At 35.9% G+C, this 15158-nt stretch overlaps 1 protein-coding gene and 1 long non-coding RNA gene across 4 annotated transcripts in view; one reads left to right on the forward strand and one right to left on the reverse strand.

Moving 5' to 3' along the window:
- Nucleotides 1-15158, forward strand: part of GAS2 (growth arrest specific 2) — a 79830-nt gene that overhangs the window by 59642 nt on the left and 5030 nt on the right. The window lies entirely within an intron of this gene.
- The window catches only part of LOC108449002, a 17841-nt gene continuing 3603 nt past the window's right edge, over nt 921-15158 (reverse strand). The window contains exons 2-3 of the long non-coding RNA XR_001865096.1: nt 12121-12220; nt 921-9771 (exon numbers count right to left, since the gene is read on the reverse strand). This is a non-coding gene — a long non-coding RNA (uncharacterized LOC108449002). The remainder of the gene's footprint in view (nt 9772-12120; nt 12221-15158) is intronic.

Genomic DNA, 15158 nt, shown 5'->3' on the forward strand with positions numbered 1-15158 from the left:
TTTTACGAATCTCATTGAGATCTAACAGATGTAAAACTGATCTGACTTTTAAACATTGTTTTGCATGTTTTAATGGAAGTTTAGGAGCATCCCTTTTTACTCTTTTTGTTGTCACTGATTTTTGAAACTTCAGAACATAACAAGAAGAATATGTTGCTCTAAGGAAGTTTTAAATACAGGAAACATTTTCTTTGCCAAAGATTAATAAACTCTGGAGATCCCAGAGTCAACTGTTACCTTAAGTGTATTTTCCAAAAACCAGCAACTACTAAACTGAAGACCAGCTATAGACTGTCAAGTCATAAATCAGCATCACTTGATTCAGATTGCTTTGTGGTGTACTGTCATGCCTTTCTTTCAACTCATCAGAAATGGATTTACCTTAAGGTTTGAAAAACAGCTCAAGCCTCTCCCACCAAATTCCACATACCAGGACACTAAAATTGTCTTACTTTATCAAGATAATATTTCAATCATGACAACAGATGCTGAAGTGCTTTAGTTGTTACAAACACTCTATTTAGATAAATATATACTATGGAATTTATTAGATATTTTACTAGGTATTTTAGGTTTTTCAGTCCTAAGAATACACCTCTTGTCTAACCAAGTAGATGCAACTCTGTCTGAAGCTTTTAAAATTCAGAAGGGAGACAGAACTTTGCTCAAAACATGCCATTTACGTTACTTATTAAGTTGTGATTGCTTTTGTAAATAATACTGAAATGACATTAAGTAATTTTAAAATTTGCATTAAGGTCTTATCATACATAGAATCATAGAATAGTTTGGTTTGGAAGGGACCCTCAGAGGTCATCAAGTCCAATCCCCTCCTTTAAGCAGGGTTATCTTCAACTAGACCAGGTTGCTCACCCATCCAACCTAGCCTTGAATGTTTCCAGGGATGGGGCATCCACAGCTTCTCTGGGAAACCTGTGCCATGGCCTCACCACCCTCATTGTAAAACACTTCTTCCTTATATCTAATCTAAATCAACTCTCCCTCAGTTTAAAGCCTCTTGACCTGTCTCGTCATAGCATAAGGAAAATTGCTGCTTCCTCTGCTGTGTTTACTGCCTTTGACAGTCTTGCTTTTCTCATCTTTAACATATTACCATGTTAACTTAACATGAACTTTATTGTATTTAAGAGTAATTATTTATTCATAAGGAGACATGTTTATAACAATTTGGCAGATGCATAGCCATGAAAATTTCCTGTCTCATTTGAAGGAAGATTTAATAATCCCAAAGATTTTGTAAATATGAAGGAAATGGGTTTGTGTCTCTGTCAAAGTTTTTCATGTGTTAGACTACCTGTAAACAAACTGGTTTCTACCTCATCTATGTTTTGCCCCAGCAACCCCTCATCTGAAACCCTTCCTTTTCCTGAATTATTATTTTTCCTTATGAATGAAGATCTCAACGAATACTTGATCTTTACACTCTGAATTTCAATCTAGAACCCAGACACAATTTTGACTCTTTCCACTAGAATAACGATGGATATATGCTGGTGCAAGTGGTTCTGGTGTGGCAGGGAGATTCAAAGACAGGTGCACCCAGAGCTTTTGGCTTGGCAACCAACTGATGGCTTCCTGGTCCTGTTCTACTAGTGTGGTTTTATATGGAGCATATCAATAGATCACTTAAAGATGACCCAGCTAAGTCACAAAATGAGTTTCTATGAGAATAATTTTTTTTTTTTTTTAACTGACACAGATATTTAACATTTCAATACCATTTTGCTCTAGCATGTTGCTTTCCCTAGAAAATATTTGAGCTCACTTAAACTGGTTTTGCTCCAGGTTCCAAAATACCTCCTGGTTTCCATCAAGGGAACATATAGAAATTTTTTGAAGTAGTTATTCTTTTTACTCAGGTTTCATTCTCCATATCAGACCTGAGAAACATGTTGCCATTAGCTAGCCTATTATACACACAGTTAAACTAATATAGCTCACTTAGTTTCAGACACTGTAGTTGAAGATAATACTTGAATATGTTTTTGGACAATAAATTGAATTCTTTAAACTACATGATAGGGTTTAAAAATTCCTAACCTAAAAAGTTTCCCAGTCAAAATGTATGCATTTTAAATGTATTTTAAATAATTTTTATTTTTATTTTAAATTTTCTTTTAAAGGTATTTCTGTTGTGTCTAAGGTGTAGAACCGTAGTAGTATTCAGAATTCTGTGAAGAACCTTCAAACCCGACTCACATAAATCAAGTAAAATGGTAGGCTACAAAAAACTCAGGTTTTCAGAAATCTCAGTGGTGCACATGCAAATTTCTTGGTTCATTTTACTTAACAACTTCCTCATGATTTACTGAGAGGCAAGAGGGAGAAGGAAAATTTAACATTTCATAAGGGTACAAAGAACCCTGTTTCTGTTTCCTTTTCTCCTCCCCACCCCAGTTTCTCAAAGTATTGGCAAGCCAAAGAATGATATCATGGCAATTTAATGCTGAAAGTGTATTTTGTTCTCAAGTCTCCCTCCTTCTCTTTAGTCTTTGCTAGAGTGGTGGAATTTTTTTGTCCTGTTTTGTTTTTGTTTAAATTTAATACAGTGCTTGCAAAAGATGCTATAGAAAGTCCTGCATTAAGACAACTCTGGACATAAATCTAGATTTTCAAGGAGCCCATGAAAACCTGGTCTGCATGTACTGATAATTGTGTATAATTTTGTTACAGATTCAGCTGTAACGTAGCTGATTTACTCAGGGTTACAGTCTTACTGGCCTAATTTTAGAACACATTTCCAACTGAGGAAAAGTAATAGCAAAGGGGATGTGGTTTTGTTTAGGATTTTTTTTAAATTCACTATTATCATTTTAGTATTCAGACCTAACCCTGAGTCCCTTGCAAATAGCTCCAAAAAAATTAAATCTCTGAGAAGTAAAGCTGGTTCTCAGTGCTTCAGGAAATCCCATCAATACAAAAAAGCTGTTGAGGACAAGTAAGCAACCAGTGCTTTTGGAGTATCTAAGTATATATGGAATAGTAGGGGAAAGGCTTTTTGTTAAATGTGCAAAGCATCCACATCCTTTCTTTCAGACTGGCGAAAAGCAAAACGTGACATACTGATTAGGCTTACAATGGTGCTTCTCTAACTCTGTTCTCTACTGTTTCCATTTAGTTCAAAAACTGGCCTGAGGTTTGAGCCAGAGGAGATGTCTTAAAGCTCAAAGCTTTATGCAATATACCATGGTGTTTGTAGCATGAAATCTTTGTTGTAGGAAATATGGAGATCAAGTGTTTGATTCACGGCTGGCAATGTGCATATATGTGTATCTAAAAGGCTGGTGAATGAGTATTTGGTGAAGCCAAGACTCTGGCTGTGTTTGGCTTCAAGCCATCAAGCAATTTTTTGCAGATGCTAGTGAATATGAATGTATTGACATTTAATACTTCAGGAATTGTTATGTAATATCCCCTTTTTGCTAATACTAAAGAGTCCAATTCAAAAATAAGAGCATCATGATGATGAAAGATTATGTTGATGTGAAAATAGATATAATTACATTTTACACTATGATCTTCACATTCGTGTTTCTTAACTGTTCAAAATTCATAATAACTACTTAGGAGATACTTTGAGAAGAAAGTTACATGGAAAGAATTTCTCAGCACTGGTGCTTAGCATTAGCAAGGCTTGTCTAAGGGAAAGATCTCTGTAACTTTGTCTCTGTCTAGAGGTACTGCTTGGGGCTATCCATTATGCAATTAAAACTAATAGTCTTGTCCTAACAATTAGTTTTCACTTTCAAGATTAACATAATAACAAAAACTGTTTAAAACGCAAAGTCTTTTTAGAACAAAAGCTAAGACTAATTTAATGGATTCTCCAATCTGAAGAAGCTTTGTTTTACAACACACATTCATTTGGCTTTATTCATAATACAGAAGTGGAATAAACGTTATGAAGATGTGTTATAATCTACCAACTTAACACATATGCTTGCATTTAGGAACTCTGGTCTGCTCTATACCCCATCTTACCTGGGCAGTGTACTTCATGTATTTTATGTGAGAGTGTGTGTGTGTACACAGCTATACATGGGTGTGTACAAATGCACATGTGCCACACTACTATCTGTGAAACCATAGTCCTCTGACTAAAAATTTTGGTGATGTCAACTCAAAATACATCAAGGAGGGTTAATATGTTACCTTGGTAATTTTTAGATGTCCAGGTGAATTAAAAGAGAGAACTTTAAGTATGGCAAATGCAAGAAGGAAATGTTGATTTAACCTTCTCTGTTTTGGCCATGAGTTTGAAATATTTATGTCTGTATGCTAATTTTTAATCAAGAACTGTTTTGCAGAACATATGCACTATAATGAAAAGTAACTTTAATAAATGCTGCATATATTTAATAGAAACTGCACATAGAGAGAGACACAGAGATCAGCGCACAGAGATTCTGTAGAAATTACTTTCCTCAGTGCCAGTTGGGAAACTGATTCCTCATTAAAAATTGGATAAAGCTTTAAAGATTTAACAGATCTGTTAAATCAACTGAAAATTTTAGAAACTGCAACAGTGGTTCCTAGTCAGGTCTGTGTTTAGAATATGAAATAGATATAAGTTTGGACACACAGGGTTTCTTGAATGTTCAGATGGAATATACAGCTAGAGTTGTTGTGGTGCCTCTTCTGTGATAACCTGAAAACAGGAGGAGAGGTAAGGTTAAAAAAAACATCTTACCTTCTCATGGATTAAGATATGGCCAGGGCACACCATACAGATGTGGAACATAGGAAATACTGTCTACCCCACAGTTCAGATGTAGCAGCAATGAATGAGAGACAATATTTGAGAAGGCATTTCAGTCAAGAATGTTTCCATTGCTTTTTCAGGCTTTACTGAAGCATCACCTAATCACCTTAACAGAAAAAGAAACCCCAAAACCCCCTCAAAACCAAACCCAACAAAACAAACAAACAAAAACCCAAGTCCAACAAACACAAACCCAAAAAAACCTCCAAACCCTAAAGCCCCCAAACCACCTCAAAACAATGTCATCGTAGTGTGAAGTCATCTTGTAACTATTCATTAAATTCTCTATCACTCTATTGGAACATTATCAAAGGAAAATCTATGATTCTGACAATAAGTAAAAAGTATTTCTCTGAAGGAAGTGAAATCTAAGGATGAAGTATTGAAGTATGCAAGGATACTTGCATACTTGGTGCTTACATACTGGATTTATCTAAACATAGCTCTTCCTTTTGCTACAATTTTTTTTAATGAGTTTTACATAGTTCTTGCTATTGTAATCATTATTTAAAAGCATACATGCAATAGAAGTACTGCTTCTGTTCTCTTAGCTGTGTTCGCTCTGCCTTCCTGTCCTGAAATACAGGACTGAATGTTATAAAGTTTATTCATGCTTCTGAGTAAGTGAAAAGTGGTTTGTGTTCTCTAAGACAAGAGAGTCAACATCGAGGCTAGCTATACACAAATAAGCACTGAGGAAAACACCTTTGCCAGGAGTCAGTTCTAAATCAAAAACAAGTTTACATATTAAAAGGGAAAGGATAGAAACTCTGGGCTACTCTGTTAGAGTCATCAGTGTCTTTTTGGCAACTAGCACGTTTTCCCTTTCCAAGACCTTTGCCAGAACCTAGAAAGATCTTTCTTCTGGTATTTGCAGAAAGATATAAAACTGATGAGTGCAAAGAGATCCAGCATACTAGAATATATACAACAGGGAATTTCCATGTGATTGAACTGAAGTGCTGTCAGGTTACAGCTAGCAGCTATCAAAACTAAACTGAATTACTAATATTAACTTTAAATAATTCATTCCTGTGTCAAGAGAGTTACCAGAGTCCTGAAATTATTATATTATTATATTACATAAAAATAGCACAATATGAAAAATCTGTGTACTCTAAGTTTGATTGCTTCTCCATTTAACCCCATACATTTTTTATCTTTAAAATTTCACGCCAAAGAAGTGGGGGTTTTTTTGGTAGCATTCACTGCACTTTAAATGGATTTTGGGGCTTGGCAGCTGGTCAGCCACTCACAAGTGTCATGAAAGTACAGGAAACTCCTGGAAAGCATTCCAAAGATAAACTTGGAATTCTGTAGAACAAAAGTGATAGTATTACCATGATTTTTCCTGGATCTGTCTCATGAAAAAGTGACGATTACGAACAAAGTTAGTATCAGATGTGCTGTCAAAGTAGGGCTGTGGAGAACAAGAACATCAGTATTTTGTCTTTTATTGCCCAAATTTACCAAACGTAAATTCTGGCAGTTTCGTGTCCATGTAAAATATATTGTCTTGGGTTAAAGCAGATAAAAATTCAACATTAACATATCAAACTAGATGAGACTGGTTTTAGCTGAAATTTATTTTGTGCTAAACTGTTTAGAAGAAAAGCCTGAATAAAAAAAGTTCTGAAGTGATATGTACAGTTTAGGACATTAGAAAGATTTATTAATGTGGCTGAGAAATTAAATACTCCTAATTTGTATGTTTAGTTATGTTCAGTATTAATGGAGTAGTAGGGTAAGGATATATATATAGTGCTGGTAAGGAGATTCAAAAAATGCTTGTAATGACTGTGGCAAAATAGTGATGTGTGTGAAATGAAATAGTTAACTTCAATACATAAAACTCATACATTTTCTAAGCTGAAATGCAGATCCTTAATTTCTCTATGGCAGTATAATTACAGAGAAAACCCATTTTAAGTTCAAATATATTAGAAATTTGCTTCAAGATGATGGCAAGTGCTAATCTGATCTAAGAAAGAAAGAAAAAAGTAGTAGCAAGAAAAGCTGGTATCAGTGAAATATCATGCAGCCATGTTGTCATATGTTAACTTCTGCTCATGCTGTCCTCATCAATGCAACTAATTCACCTTGGACTTGCATTTGGATGGCTATTTTTTGAAGCTGGGAGCATGACCAGTTGTGGATTAACTGCTTTCACATTGCATCAAGAGTAAATTTTGTCCACTTAACAAGCTAGTTTAAATTTCCAGCCATTTGCACTCTTCTCCAGTTGATGTACTTGGTATGTAATTCCCAGTATTATTTATACTCTGGTCAAATTTGGCCCAAAGACTTCCATGCAAGTCAAGTCATTTGAGATATGGTGGATTTGAAATATGTAAAATACTACAGATGGCACTTGACTAGATTTGACTCTCTAGCCAAATATATATGTGTATTTGGATCTATAATCAAAACTGATGACTGCGGTCTTGGATAAATAGTTTGTGATCTGTAATATCTTAATTTTATTTAAAGTTTTTCTTTCCATTCAGATGATTTTCACAATTTTTAACACATTAGTATAGCTTTGGTTCATTACTGACAATGCTGGTTTCATATATTTGCAGTGACATAATTTCATTCCAATTTAGTAACATCATGCCCCATAGACTCACACTGACATCATTTTGAAAACTTTGAGAGAATGCTTTGTAGTATTTAAAGGAAATTAAGCCTAAGTGTAAACATTATTGAAATTATGCCATCCTTGTTCTCCTCTCATTACCCCAGTGTAAATTAGAAGGCATTTTAATGAAACCCATGGAGTTAAATAAATTTATTTCAGGCCTGTACATTTAAAAGAATAACCTCCAGTCTTAATTCAAGCAAGATCTAATAAAACAATCTGTCTCCAGATACTTTCTAAATGTAATTTTCTTGGTTATGCATGTAGCTTTGTTGATTTAAAAACCAGGGGATGGAGGTAGGAGACAGTTTCCAGATTTCTGTCTCGTACTGTGTGACTGTTTTCATCATTTTGGTGTTGCCCTTAACTGTTCATATATAAGCCTGGAAAACATCTTGAGACTTTTTTGTTCTTTGTCTACTAGATTTTATCTAAAAAGTACAGGGACTAAGGTTTCCAGCATAACTAAGAATCATAAAACAGAAGGAATCCGAAGCACTTTGTAGGCAGCCAACCAGAATCGTGGATTATCTGTGCTTTGCATAGGTTTTCTGAAGTACCTTACAGAGTCCTGACAGTCCTTGTGAATATAATCGGTATTGGTTGAAGGAATATTATCTGAATATTGCCAGCTCACTAATATTTTTATTAAAAGCCCTTTATCTCTGTTAGAGATGCTAGTAACCAAAATATTCTTCTCCGAAATAATTTCCCCATGAAGGGTATAGCTGCTCCTCTCCCAGTAATAGGTCAATGGAAGCAGTGATACTGCAGGGTAGAACTGGCAGTGTATTCACTTCTTGGGACCTTGGGTTTTTTGGAAAATGTTTATTTCCTTATTGTGTTCTTTAACGTCAATTTACATGAAACTAAAGACTGCTTGCATTTTTAATGTACCCTATATGTAAAGGCAAATCTAGCTGGAATTTGGCAACAGGGAGAACACTGTGTTGTTAAAAGATGTAAGGGTGAAATTTTTTCTTGTGAATTGACATTAGAGTGAGGCCAAAGGACAACGATAGCAGAGACTTGCTAGCACTCAGGACTATGATGAGGAGATAATGTGAAAAAGAGTGAAATAAAGTAGACAAGTGATGCATTTTTCAAATTACTGCTGTACAAGTAAAAAAAGCCATATAGTATCATATATTGGCTTTGGTTGGAAGGGACCTTAAAGATAATCTAGTTCCAACTCCCCCACCATGGGCAAGGAAAACCTGGAATTAATAAAAAAATAGCTGTTAGAATGAGTGTATAATGTACTAATATTCAGTATAATTACTGTAATGTTAAGTATCAACTGTTAGTGTCTGTTCACCAGATACACAACAAAGAGCAGATACAGATGTATGCATATTATTACCTTTAATCTTAAATGTTGGTCAGCTCATGTTTTTTACCTCACCATGCTCCACCTGCAGGCTTATGAACATACACAGTTATGAATCCAGGAGGGCATTTTTCAAAAGAAGAAAAGGGCATCTAGTTGAATGAAGCTGTAGAAGTGGAATTGCATAAATATGAGTGGGGGAAAAAAAGTCTTTTTCTTTTCTTAACTCTTCTGCCCATGATTTGTTCTTCTGTCCATGTACCTTTCCTTCTTTATATACATTCTATAGCCCAGGATAATGCAGGAGCAGCATTGGTCTGGAGTCCAGAGTTCCTTACTGCCTGTGATAATTAGTGAGGGTGTAGGTGCAACTTATCAAGGGAAGGAGGTGGAGTCTGGAGTAGTGGAAACCTAGGAACTCAGAACAGAGCCTTAATGGGAGGAGATGGGATTACACCTACTGCTGCACTACACCATGAGGAGAAGCAATTGAAGGCCAAGCCTTCACACCATGGTCCAAAACTTTTTGGAAGAGAGTCAGACTAGAAAATCTCTTTGAGTATATTGGGAATTAATTTACATTTCTGTAGAACTAGACTTGTGCAACTTAGGTATTTGGGCAAATCAACCAAATTACTTTCAGGATGTGAGTTAACAGCTACTACTGCTCCACAACAAATGTTCACATGCAGTCTTTCACTTTAATGTAAATGTTAAGCAATAGTTCCTAATGGACAACACTAAAATCATACTGCATCTCTTTGAGGAATATTCTGGCCTTAGAATACCAGACAGCTAGGAGATTTGAACAAGAACAGTTCCCTGTTTTCTCCTTGCCATTTTGGGGTACCGGATTGCCATGGGGCACTTGAAAAAAGGTTTGCGGTCCGCTCTGTTTCACCGCTTATTCCTTTGTGCTTCTTTTCTTTAGCAGGTTTTAATTTTCTCTCACCTGTAATGCAAGGAGCAGACTTCCATGAAGCTTGTGGGTTGTGGAAAGTACAGGAAATAAACATCCTGTAGAGGAAAGATGGAGGAAAAGTAGGTGGATTAAATTACTGAAGTATAAACCATCCTTAAAAACAATAAATGTATCTGAATTTTATCTATTAATTGCTGATGCTATTAGAAGAGATTCTTGGAAGCAGTATCCTCAATATAGCCACATTTTAATGAGCCTTTTTGTAGAGGATAGTATAAAATGTAGTTTCCTTCTAAAGGACCATATTGTTAAATATATTTGCGATGACTGGACAATAGCACATAATTTTGAATTAGTCAGAATAAAGGCTGGATTAATTTATTTACATCTCTATTCTAGGATCACTAAGCAACCAAGGACAAATGGCTTTATATCTGGCTAGTATATTGTATTGCTTTAAAAAGCTTTTTAAATGAACATTTGTTCTTTGGCACAGGGATAAACAGATTGTAAGCATATTATAGCTTCTCTTGGGTAATTTCTGGATTTTAGTACATGATCTCCCAGGCCAGTGTAGTCCTATGGCTGAAACTTCCCCAGTTTTACATGTCTCACTTTAATTAAATTTGTTCGTTTGCTTTGTTGGTGGTGTTCTTTTGTGTTTGTTTCTTTATTTTTATATGTTTATTTTAATAAGCTGCAGTCACGGTAAGGTAGGGGCTAGTGCACATTGAAATTGTGCACTACAGGTTATTCATCTTCAGGTACGTGTAGACAGCTCAATAATTACGAGCACAGACCAATTTCATCTGCAAGCATTCAGTGAGGAGTTATGTTATGTATGTGTTAATCTTAAAAACTGCTCTTAATTTCAACCATACCCACCCTCTGACTGGTTTTAGCTCAGTTATTGGGAACTGTCCTTTTTAATGTTGATGTTTTATCCACATATACTCAATAGCCATCAAGTGTGTACACGGATGAAATGGAAGAAATAAGTCTTGTTATGCCAAGCCTAGAGACTTGAAATATAGAATTACAGTATATTTACTTGCTGAAGGATGTGAAAAATATGTCTTTAGAGTTTATAATTAAACCTACATCTCTCATAAATTTGGGAAGTGAAATAGTATTATAGTCATTACATATTATTTTCTCTTATGGGTTGGATCTGATGCCTCAGCACTTGCCACTCCTCAAAGTAATGCCATGAAGAAGTAAAAAGCCTGAGTAATAAAGGCATTACTGAATTTTTCATCCAAAAATATATGTAAGCAGTTTCTGCATCTGCATCTGAAAGTGTGAAGACAATTCTGAGCATGTCCAGAAAAATGCAAATCTTTCTGGTATTCTTTTGTTGGGACCCTCACTTTAAAACTATTGAATTTTCTTTTGCTTACTTGAAAGCGTAAAACCAAATGAGGCAGCTGCTAATCTTGAATAAATTAATAGAAGGCAGAAAACCATTAAAGTCAAGGTATTGGTTACACTGACCAGTGCTGAAGACCTCTACAGTGTCATATATTTTTTAGTTCTTCCTAAAGATATATCTGCAAACATAAAATGCAAGGCATTCAGTTCCTTGTTAAAGTATCTGGAAATTTTTAATTTTTATTAGTTTTCATTGCACAAGGAAATGAAAAAATCCTACCTATCATTTCTGAGATCTTCACTTGTCTAGAATATACTTTTTTATTCCTGTTTCTCATGCCTTTAATTGATTGTAGTGTTTGCCTGCCTCCTTGTGATTTTCCTTATAACTGCAATCCTGATGTATTTCATAGCTTTGGCCTTGTGGGGGTTTTTTGACTTTTTTGTTGGTTGATTGATTTAGTTTGGGATTGGGTTTTTTTATTGTTGTTTGGTTAGGTTTTTTAAGAGGTCATACTAAGTTATTGAATTGAATTGTGATGACTCTAGACATGCCATTTATTTATTTATTTAGGATTTCACATGTTAAATTGAAATGCTAATGGTCAACTTGAGCATGTTACCATACGTATCTCAACTAAACTTAATTTTGAATGTTGGATTAATCAAAATACCTTATACATCATTTTTAAATTTATGGGTCATGATTTTTACCACTAAGGGACTGGCAGCATCCTTATTTCAACAAGAGGCAAAAGATGGTGATTTGGGGAAAATGGGCAACAGTCACTTTTGTGACAAATATTACAAAGATCACAACGACAGGGAAGTTATTGTTGGGTTTGCTGTACTGGTATCCCAGAGAATGGGGACACACAACAAAAGAAACAATTAAGCATTTTAACTCCAGCTTCTGCATTAATCTTGCATACACTTGAAAGCAGCTGTTTGTAGCAATTTGGAAGGTTTAAAAAAAAAAAAAGTCCAGACAGGGAAACACATAGATTGCTGCAGTTGGATGTATGTGGTAACCGAAATCACTCTGTGCTGGACTTAAAACATCTGTCACTTACCACATGCACATCACTTCCAGAGGCAGGCAGTGAGCAGAATGCTGTAGATGAAGATGTGCAGTTTTTTATTTAGTTGCAGGAGGTACTTTCTTTTTTTTGGCTGTTTTGAGGTAGGAAATTAGAAGAGACAGAATGAGTCTTGATAAAATAGCTAGAAAACAGATGGCAGTTCAGGATTCATAAGAACATTTTCATGTACTTCTGCAATCCTATAACATGAGCATGTTCACGTGCAACCCACGCACATTTGCATGAGGAAACCGTAGATTCGCTGCATTCAGTGGCAAAATCCAAACAGATGATCACTCTGCGCATAAATACACTCTGTGAGTGACTCAATATCCTTAAAGGAATGTAACTTAGGAGAATCTTGATAGTTTGCGTAAAATTAATTCCTATTTGTATTTAGCGGGGTTTCTGTTTTAAATTTGTTCACAGTTTATATACAGAAGTCCTATTTTTATTTTTTATTAAATTCTGCTTCTAACTTATTCAGAATAGTACCTCAGTGCTCTAATACATGATTTTAGAGGTATTTCTTGAGGGGTAAAAACTTAGTTGACATTAGAAAGTGAGAGAGAATTGTCTCTTTAGCTATTTGGATTTTTTTAAAATAAACTTTTCAGGGCCTCAAATGCTAATAGAAAGATTAATCATTACAATTAAGAAAATTAGCTGTTTGTTTGGCGTTTTATTCAAAGGTAAGAATAAAGTCTTTTTCTTCTTTTTAAGAAATCTCTCATAAATTTATTTTAGCAGCCTCATGCTAATGTTTTTGAACTTTTTTTCTTAAAGACAGTCTCCCCCTACCCCCATTATTTGTTTAGTATATATGATTTTCCATAACTCCATCCAGAGATACCATTTGCTAGTTGATGCTTTCTCTTTCACTTACTCTCATAAACTCTGTCTGATTTCTTTTTATGTATTTAATCTGTTTGCCATATCATCTCTTCTGGTGAGTGTTGCATAAAATATTTCTTATGAGTCAGTGTTGCAGCTAAGAGCAACTAGATTTCTGCTCAATATCTCACATTTCAGTTGATAAGGACTAGGTCTTCCTTGTGGCTGGCCCAGACTGTGTCTGGAGGGGAAGAAACAAGCGTCACCTTAATTGCCGTCAGACATCAATCAGGTGCACCAGATGTCACCCAAAGTACTTGGAAATGCACAGTCCCTTTACCTACAAATACCATTCTGAACATGAATCCCATGTCTAATTAATTTTCCTTGCCATTATTAATCTTTGCCCAAGACACAAACACCTTCACTTGTCAGAAATTCACTTGTTCTTATGAACAGGAATTGTGTTCTTATGAACAGGAATTGTGTTTACTTCTGCATCCGTGTTATTTCTTGCACACTAAGTGCTTCCCTATGCAGGATGCTGTTTTCAAACAGTAACCAAGATTAACCTAGTGTTAATTAGACATGAAACATGTGCTATTTCCAAATTCTATAAAATTGTATCAGAAACTAAATTTAAGGTTTGAGGAAAAATTTAATCAAGAATAAGAATTTCAAATGTCCAAACCATCGTGTTATTTTTATCAGTACAAAAATGATTTCATCTTTCAATCTTGATTTCAGTTAGTTAGGCAGGAATACTTGGAATAATTATTTCAGTGAGTCTGCTATTGTCTGAAAACAGAAATAAGCAGTTTCATTAAGTGCAATATTTCTGCTATAGTCAATCCCAATGCCTTCCCTCTGTAGAAATGTTCAACACAACTGGTTTTGCCTTAACTCCAGAGGTCAACAGCTATCTGTGCCATACAGGATTTACCTGGCTGTGGTTTCATCCCCTAAAACCAATTCCTGGCTGCTTCAGGTATATAAATGGCTGAACTCCTGTGCATGTAGTGGTTTATGCCATTATACCAAGCATATTGACTTCATCTCTTGCCATGCACAAATAGACAGAGGATGTTGCATTTTTGAATGTGAAAAGGGAAAAAATTCCATTTCCTCACTTGATTATTTCTTTTGCAGAAGGCAAGATGTTACTTCATGGCTTCTAAGTATCTTTAGTGATATGTAGAATGACTGCGGAAATGCTCACCCTCAAACTGGGACTTTTACACTAAACAAGTACTTGTTCTTCAATGTCTCAGCCTTAATGAGATCTTTCCATTCACTTCACTTGCAAGCGGATCTTTCTTTGTTGCTATCCCATTCCTATAAAATTCTCGGTTTCCCTGACACTGCTTTCCATATGTGTCTTTGTACATATCTCAGGTCCTGAGGTCAGGTATTATGTGCAATTTTCTTTATCATTGAAACTATGGAACAATCTCTACTACCTCTTCAGCAGACTGTGTATCAAAGAAAAACCACTGCTGTGCTGGATGCCATAATTTATGGGACATTGTTAACAGTCCCACTTCCAGTTTGTCCTTTCAGGCTTTCAAGTTAACTACTGTGAGTTGCCCTGAGATTCCCCTCTCCATCCTTCATTATTCCATGGGCTGCATCAGTTCAGGATTTCAGTGGGCTGCTAGATTCTTGCTTACTCTTAGATGCCTGCTGAAAATAAATTTTCTTTCCCTGTGTCTTGGTTTGAGACAATTTAAAGGAGAACATTCTGGAACCAAGTTGTCTTCCTTTAAAGGGTTCAAACAATCCCTTTCCACTAATAAGGAATGAATACAAGTAGATGAAAGTGAAAAAAACCCACAAAAATTTATTAACAAACAGAATGCCAACAGGCAGGAGAAAAAAAAGTAAACAACTGCTAGATACCAAACTGCTAGACCTCACAACCCCACAGAAACTAAGAGCGGCCCGAAACGCCACTCCCAAAATGGCACCCGCCAGAGGCGGCCGTGTGGCTGAAGGACACAGGAGATATGACGTCACACCGTTCCCTTCTAAAATGGCGCTCTCCAGGCGACCGCATGGCCCCAGGAACAGAGACGGGATGGCGACAGCCCCTACTGGGAAGGCAGGAGCTATAGAGCAGTTCTAGAGGCAGATGAAAACTTGCCGGTTCGTGTGGGGTCCGCGCCGCTACCACCGCTACCTCGTGCCGCTACCAC

The sequence above is a fragment of the Corvus brachyrhynchos genome, unplaced genomic scaffold (genome assembly GCF_000691975.1).
Source record: "Corvus brachyrhynchos isolate BGI_N302 unplaced genomic scaffold, ASM69197v1 scaffold169, whole genome shotgun sequence".
NCBI classification, from domain to species: domain Eukaryota; kingdom Metazoa; phylum Chordata; class Aves; order Passeriformes; family Corvidae; genus Corvus; species Corvus brachyrhynchos.